Here is a 7,807-nt window from a genome sequence, read left to right as displayed (position 1 = left end):
CAGACACAGAGTTCCCACTCCTCCCACCCCAGTAAATGCTTGAATCACACCATGGATTCACCAGCAACTGGCTTTTGTTCTCTAGGGTCTTTGCCTGGGAATGAAGGCGATTTTCTCATCCCAGTGCCTCTGCTCTCGGCAATAAATCTCCCACAGAAGAATGGACCTTGGAGGCAGCTGCTCTGGGCTGCTTGGTCACTGCTGCCAGTTGGGAAAAGGCCTGGCACTCCTGGGCAGCATGGCACAGAGCTCCAGGGGACACCAGCAGCATGGCAGCACTGCAGGAGGCTCTGCTGCTCACCGTAGCTTGGCCAAAACTGGATTCCCTCTCTAATGGAGAGAGCAAAGGGCACGAGGCAGAGCCCTTCAGAGGGAAACTGCAAAATGATTTGAAATTTAGGGCTGGATTAGGTTTAATGAGAGTTAGAGTTTCCCAGCAGACAGCAAAACTGTGGTCTTTGTGCCTGTGTCTAAGTCAGAATGAATCACCTTTTGTAAGAGCACAAAATACAGTCCTCTGGTAGCACCAGAATAGGGATCAAGCCCTCAGCCTCACTCTTCTCTGTATATACAAATAAACCTTTCTTTGTGCACATGCAGAGAGGTGAAGGGAAGTTTCCTGTGATCACTGAATGCTGCACAAGTTTCCAGCCTCACCTACATCAGTTACCTGGATTTAAACATGAACTAATATCCCTAAGTATACACTGAACTTTCAAATAGGACTTGATGCTTTGGCTGGCATCAAGGATGGCTCTAGAGACCCTGGCAAGAAAGCATCACTGGCATTTCAAAGGAAAAGTCACAGTTAGCAAGTGGAAACCAATAGTTGGCATCTCATTGTGCTTTCACCTAAAATCACAGTGAAAAGGCCCCAAAGAGCACAGCCTGGGAAGCGTGGTTCTTTTGGACCTCCCGGCTCTCCAGACGATTTCTGTGCACACATGAGCACTGCCAACTGTTTGCTCCTTGCCATGGAGCAGATTTGTTGCCATCAGTGCTGGCAGTTCCTCGTTGTATCAGCACTAATTCCCACAAAGCCAGTCAGCTGTCTCCTTAGGGCAACTGCAGTTTCTGGAATCACCTTCGTTCATACATCTTAACATAAACTGGAAATGACAGAGTTCCTAGAGAGTTAAGAGGTGTCTATCCAGCACATGAAGACCTTGGCACGCAGACATACGACCTTGGGATGGTTGGATGGCAAAATCCCAAAGCACTTTTAATGTTGGTAAATCTCTCTAACAAGCAGCTGAGCAGAGGGCAAGTTGTGTTGTGCCATTTGGGTGATGCTGTCACTCTGGGTTAGCTTGGTTTGGAATAGGTTGCAGTTCTGTTCACACTCAGTCAATTTAAAAAATCAGCTCAGGTGCATTTTAAGGAACGTTTCCTTAGCAGTGAGTAAACCCTGAGCTGCCACCCTTAAGGCACATCTTTCACACAACCCTTGGAAGAGCTTCCCAGCACATGGGCGAGCAACATGTTAATCTTTATAAATCAAATATTTGCCAAATGGAGTAGAAGCCATGTGTCTGAGCAAGATGCAGTGAGAAATGGAACAAAGCACGGAGCGTGTCAGAGATCACTCAGTCATGTGCAAGCCTGTCCCTTGCAGAGTTATCCTTCAAAATAGCATTCCCCTAGCCCAGCTGTACACGTCATTCTCCTCCAGTCTTTGTCCTGCTGTTTACTGCTCAGAACTGACACTCTCTCTAACCCAACTCCTCCTCACTGAGTTTAGTGTCAACCAAACTTTCATTAGCATCAGTTTGGACCCAAGGCAGGGTTTCCCAAGGGCTGAGTGAGGAGGCACCAGTAGAAGAGACGCAGACGTACCTCCCTCCCCAGTACTGGGGCTGTGAATGTGTGTCACACAACTGCCATATCGCACTTATTTTACCCTTTCACACATCTGAATGTTTCACAAGCTGCTGCTGGCTCATGCTGCTGTGAGTTCTCCATGCCAGCTCTCCTGAAAGAAGATTCATCAGCGTTCAGGAAGCAATTAACCCTGCATTGCAGTGCTCTGGTCATGGCACAGCTTCCCTCTGTTCCTGCTCCCGGGGAGTGCGGGACATCCCAACTCTGTCACTCCACACGAGCTCTGAACACACGTCACCACCTCACAGGGATCCAGCCAGCAGAAGCAGCAGTGCCTGGAAGATTCTAGACAACTCTCCCAGCCCCTCTGGACAAAGGCACAGTGTCACCACCCGACCCCACGCTCACCTTGCCCAGCAAACCGGTCTGTACCTGCACGGCAGCCACTGAGGGGCCATGCAGGAGTCATCAAGAGCACAGTTGGCACTCGGGATGGCAGGTGCCATTTCCCATTCACAGCTCAGCAGTGCAGGGACACAGAGGACACTGGCTCAAGCTATTTCTTCAGGTATCCAAACAAGATTCTCACCCTGCACACTGAAGGTCTGCACTGATGTGATTTTATGGCCAGACACCCGCATGTTTAGCAGTGCCATTATTTGTCTCGTTCTCTTAGTTTCCTCTCCCCTTCTCCTTTCAAGTCTGTCACATCAGGGTTGACCAAACTTCCTGATGATACAGCTTCCCATCAAGAGCCTGGTAGGTGATGGATATGTCCCCCAGGAAGCTGAGGGCACGAGGGCACAAGGTCACAGGCAGAGCAATTCCTCCCGAAGGGGACAGAGTGACCCGTGGAGGTCTCCAGAGCCTGCCTGTACCAACCACCTCCTGGCACAGAAAATGTCCAGCTCTCCCTGCAGCCCCTCCTGCCCCTGTCAGCAGCAGGTGACCTGCCCTGAGCACAGCAATCACACCTCAGCCGCGGGTGAGCAGGGAAGTGCAGGGGGCTGCAGTGGGAGCTGTGCCCCTGCTTTGAGCCCTGCTCAAAGCACAGCACGGCTGTAATCACTGGACACCCCACCCACTGCCTTATGGCATGTGCCAATCCTAAGTTACATCCCTGGGGAGATGGAGCTGATAGCAAGGAAAAGATTTTCCTAATTTTCCTCTGGCTTTCCTGATTCCTGTGTGTTGGAAGAACACCTGTACCAGGAGAAAAAAATGTTTGAGACTTCCTGACCAAATGAGTTCCTTTCTAACAGCTGCTCCCTTCCGGGTTCAGGACTGGTCACAAGCAGTCACTGACACTGCTTGTGTCAGTGCATTGCTGCTGCATTGCTTTCAGGGCCTTTGCAGGGCCAGTAATTTGGGAGACCTTTAAACATTCAGACTGCAAGATATGGAGTCCCCAGGCATGGAACTTGCATTAGTGAGGTAAAAAAATCTTGTCTGTGAAGGCTGCTGCTTAGTCCTGGTCCTGGCTGAGCAATGCAGAACTCCCAGAACCCTGCAACCCTTGAATGCAGAACCCCACTTGGTTTAATTTCTTATGATACACTGACAACTACAAGACAGCTCAGCTGAGAAGAAAGTTTCCTCTACAACCCCAGACTTACATTTGTAATGCAAAGGATCCTGTTCTGGTGCTATTTTGCTTTCTAACTTGTTTGTAGAGTAAGATTTAACCAGGGTTTTATTTCCTTGTTTTTGCTTCTTAAATGCCCCCAAGTCTCAGTGAGGTTTGTTTCAGCAATCTCATGTGGACATGCCAGCCTTAATCTCAGTCTTCCAGGCCCTTCTCATTGTCTGGGATGAAAGCCCAACACAGAGCCTCCCCGCTAATTGCCAGCTTTCTGTTTCCCAGTGACAGGTGTATTGTCTGGAGGAACAGACCCAATTGTGTCCCTGCGCAGTGGGACATCAGCTGCTGATATTACAGAGCCTTTCAGGGAGCTTGGGCACGGCTGGTTATTTAGTGCCATCATTTATAACAAATCTGTATAGCCCAGAAACCTAATAGAAAAAACAGGAGCTGCCTGTATTACTCATCTTTTTGGTAGTTTTTTTCTCAAGCCATAACTACTCCTAAATCTCCCATGCTCCTACCAGCAAGACAGGGCATTTGGTTCTGATCCTCTTTGAAACACTAAATCCTTCTGATACCTTTTTTCCATAGTTTTCTAATGAAGGGGGTTTGCTGGTTTAACCGGACATCCTCTGTGCATCTGCTTGAACCTGGAATCACAGCTAGGAAAAACTCTGCAAACTGTCATTTCTGTGAGATGTCAATATGCACAGGCTGAGGTCACAACCAGCATGGGGAGATGGTTCATATCCTCTGGAGGTCCTGAGGAATACCCTCAGGCAGGGATCTGGATTTGGGGACAGTGACTGTGCCTGCTTTATGTGCCTGCTTTATCAAGTAAAAAGAGGAGCTCTGGTGCTCAGAGTGAGGAAAGGCAGCAGCAAGAGAGCTCCTGAGAGATGAGAGGAAAACGTACAAGAACAGTATTAGACCCAGATTGCATCTGTCTTTCACATTTTCACATTAAAGGATAAAGCTTTCCATACGTGGCTGTTGCACAACAGCAGAGCTCCAGCCACTGCGACAGCACCAGCGGCCAGAAATGCAACAGACCATTAAGCAGATGGCCCAAGTCTTCTCTGCAGGAGCCTGGCAGTAGAGAAACCATCTCTTTACTGGGTTTAATTACATCAGTCACAAGACAGGAGGGTCTACAAACAACTGGCATAAGCAGTGCCACATCAGTTTACAGGAACACAGATGTCAAGAAAGAGGAAGCACATTGTGTCCAGCCAAGCCGCGGGTGTCTCCACAGTTTTGGAGTTCAGTCAACTCAAGTGTATATTCCCAACCTGGACTGGGAATCCCCCCTCACATCCCTTTTACTGACATCCTGTCCTGTGGAGGGAGACACTCTGTTCTCACATCTGCACCTCTGCCAGAAGCCATTCCCATTCAGAAAATGGCTCTTTCAGAAGCTCTTTGGAACTTCCTTCACATCTCACTACATCATCCCCTTGCCTGTACCACTTGTCTGATCCAGTTTCAACCTCTTCTTCAGTTTTCAAACTAATGAAGGCACCCTCAACACTCTATTTCCTCTAATGAATTTAAATATGCCAAATAAGTCTGCTTTTGGAAGTTTCAGTTACAATGAAGATGATCCCAGCAAGCTTACCTTCTGTCCTGGCCTGGGCAAACACTTAACTCGATTAGCTTTGGTTTAGCCACAGGTTGGTAAAGTTTGAGTCTATCTAGTTCTGATCTTGTCAGAATTGTATTTAAATTCTTCTGACAGATTCTTGGCTTGCAGCTCGTTAACAGATCGTTGTTGAGGCGAGATGTTTGAAATTAGAGTGGTTTGGAACAGGAGAGACACATGGTGCATTTATTCTCCAGTTCAGCGATTATCTCCCTGCCTGGCTCTGAACACAAGTTCACCTTGGGACATTACAGGAGTTGCTGGCTAGTTGGGGAGTTAGGAACACACACCAGTCAGGAATATATTGGAATATGCACCAGACACAGCCGTGGTGAGGGGTCAGAAGCACCATCAGTGCTTTCAGCTCCTGGCTGAAAGTTTGCACTGCTTCTGACCAGCTCTAATGAAAACCTGTTCTGTGCAGGACTGGTGGATGGTGCAGAGGCCAGCCTCACCTGGTAAGACTTGACTTTTTCTAACTCCTTTATTTTAGAGAGCAAAAAATTGCCTGGTGATTTCTTCTAGTTACCCTGAAACAGCATGTGTGCCTCTCATACTGCAAGAGCAGGTGCAAGCTTCGTAGAGGAAAACCAGCCTGAAGATTTTGTTAAGCATTCCAAGTTACCCAGTGTCTCTTGAAAAGGTCCAAGAATTTAAGATGTCATTTGTCATTCACACTTTGAGAAAGCACCGAACACAAAACTGGGAAACCAGGCAGGTGTCAGTGCAGACACCAAAATACCTGGGAGTTTATACATTACACACACAGAGTGAAGACAGACCTCAGCTCCAATGCCCACCTGCTGAGATAACACTAAACATTCCTCCAATCCCAAGTAAGTTTTAAAAAACGTGTCTGGAGTGCTATTTAACTTCCCTGTCAGATGTCTTGTAGGATGATAAACCTGGATTGCAGCTTTGTTAAGGCTAGAAACAGATTTCAGGGCTGCTTTAAAAAAAATAAAGAGAAAAGTTTTCGGTTTTCAGGCTTGAGTACAGTTCATTGTAACAAGTTAAGGTGAGCTCTGAGGTGTGCAGCCCTAGGTGTTCCCAGATGGACAACAAACACTGCTTTATAGATGGGACCAGAACCTTAAAAATTAATTCAATTAATTAATTAATTAATTCACTAATTAATTAATAATTGAACCTGGCACCCTCTTCCCCAGTGTTTATTCTTCTGCATACTTTTGGGCTTCACAAGCTCTTCAGAACAGTGCCATCCTCCAACTGTGCAGTGGGTGCCCAGTGCCAGAGGGGGTGCCCAGTGCCAGAGGGGGTGCCCAGGATCACCTCCTGTTACCCGTCACTGGTGCCAGGGTTTAGGGACATCTGCTCCAAAGGGCTCCCAAGGACATCAACAGACACTTGCATGTACAGTGGACATCAACCCAGATGCAAAGTTTACACTATAACAAGAAAAAGCCCATGTCAGATGATTGGAGAAGATCTCATTCTTTAGGCCATCAGTCGTATCTACATTAATGGGACTGAAGTAGGTATCCCAGAAAGCTGAAGGAGAAAGAAGGATTTGTCTGACTCTCAGCCAGCCATTACCCAGCAATAGATGGAGCTAGTGGTGCACCAGGATGGCTTTGAAGCAGGGAGGATCTGTACCTGCACATCTGCAGGAGGGCAGTGTGTGCATACCTGGGAGGATGGGAAAAGGCACTGCATTTCTAGAAGGTAAAACAATAATTGTAGGACATCTGCTTAGTTGTCAAGGACCAAAAGGGAAATAAAGCTGTTGTCCCCTCTAGCTAAAACCTGCTGTTTCCTTTTCCCCAGACTCCCCACCACCAACTGCTCCACAGTTTATATGCCAATCCAATTTTGATGCCTGGTATTCACCCCAGAGACTGTTTATTTTAACTTTATCAAGTGAAGAGAAAAACAACTGTGTTAGAATGAAAAAAGAGCATCTGGCAGCAGGATATTCTGTCTCTCAGACAGCTTCCCAGCTTTACTGGTGTACAAGAACATGGGATTTCTGTTACCCAAGGGCTGAAAGAAGGGGAGAAGAGCATGCAGAGCACAGGTGCTCAGTATATTTACTTTAAGGATGGTCTTGCTTGGTCTGGTGGCTTTTTTCTGCAAGACTGGCACAATCAAGAGAGAGGCTGGGGCTTGGATTTCTTCCCTGTGGCTTTTTTTGTTCTCTCCCATTGGCAAGTATTTTTGAGCATTGGAGGAAAAAGTAGACATTATCCACTAGCTTTGCCCATCCACCCCATTTTTGTTGTTCATCTTAAAAACACCCTGATGGAGAACAGTAATTTTTCAATAATTGGGAGGGACAGTGCAGACATGCGGATCTGGTTGGACACAGGGGACGCCAGGTTCATTTTCCTGCATATGAAAGGGTGTCAGGTAATTAATATTTAATGATGGGAACACACAGCACTTTTTTTTAATCAATAAGATTTTTGATTTCAGGCACATATAATATCTAGAAAGCAACTATATGTGAACTTTGGAAAAATCTCACTGTCTGCCTTGCTTTAAAGCACATCCTTTCTGCAGATGTGGCCAGAAGTTCTGTTCTCTGTGGAGACATTCGAGCATTCCTTTAATGGTTCGAGACACTGGAGGAAAAGTTAAACTGGAGGGATGTCGTTTACGCTGGATGTAGTTTACTCAGAAAGCACTAAATTAATTTTAGTGACATAGACCAGAACTCCTGCAACTTTGAAAATAGGCATTTTTTTCTTTTTTTCTTTTTGGACACAGAACCATTCCATTGCCAGGATGAAGCTTTG

This window comes from Prinia subflava, chromosome 12 (assembly GCF_021018805.1).
Source record: "Prinia subflava isolate CZ2003 ecotype Zambia chromosome 12, Cam_Psub_1.2, whole genome shotgun sequence".
In the NCBI taxonomy this organism is placed as follows: domain Eukaryota; kingdom Metazoa; phylum Chordata; class Aves; order Passeriformes; family Cisticolidae; genus Prinia; species Prinia subflava.
This window is presented reverse-complemented; position numbering follows the sequence as displayed.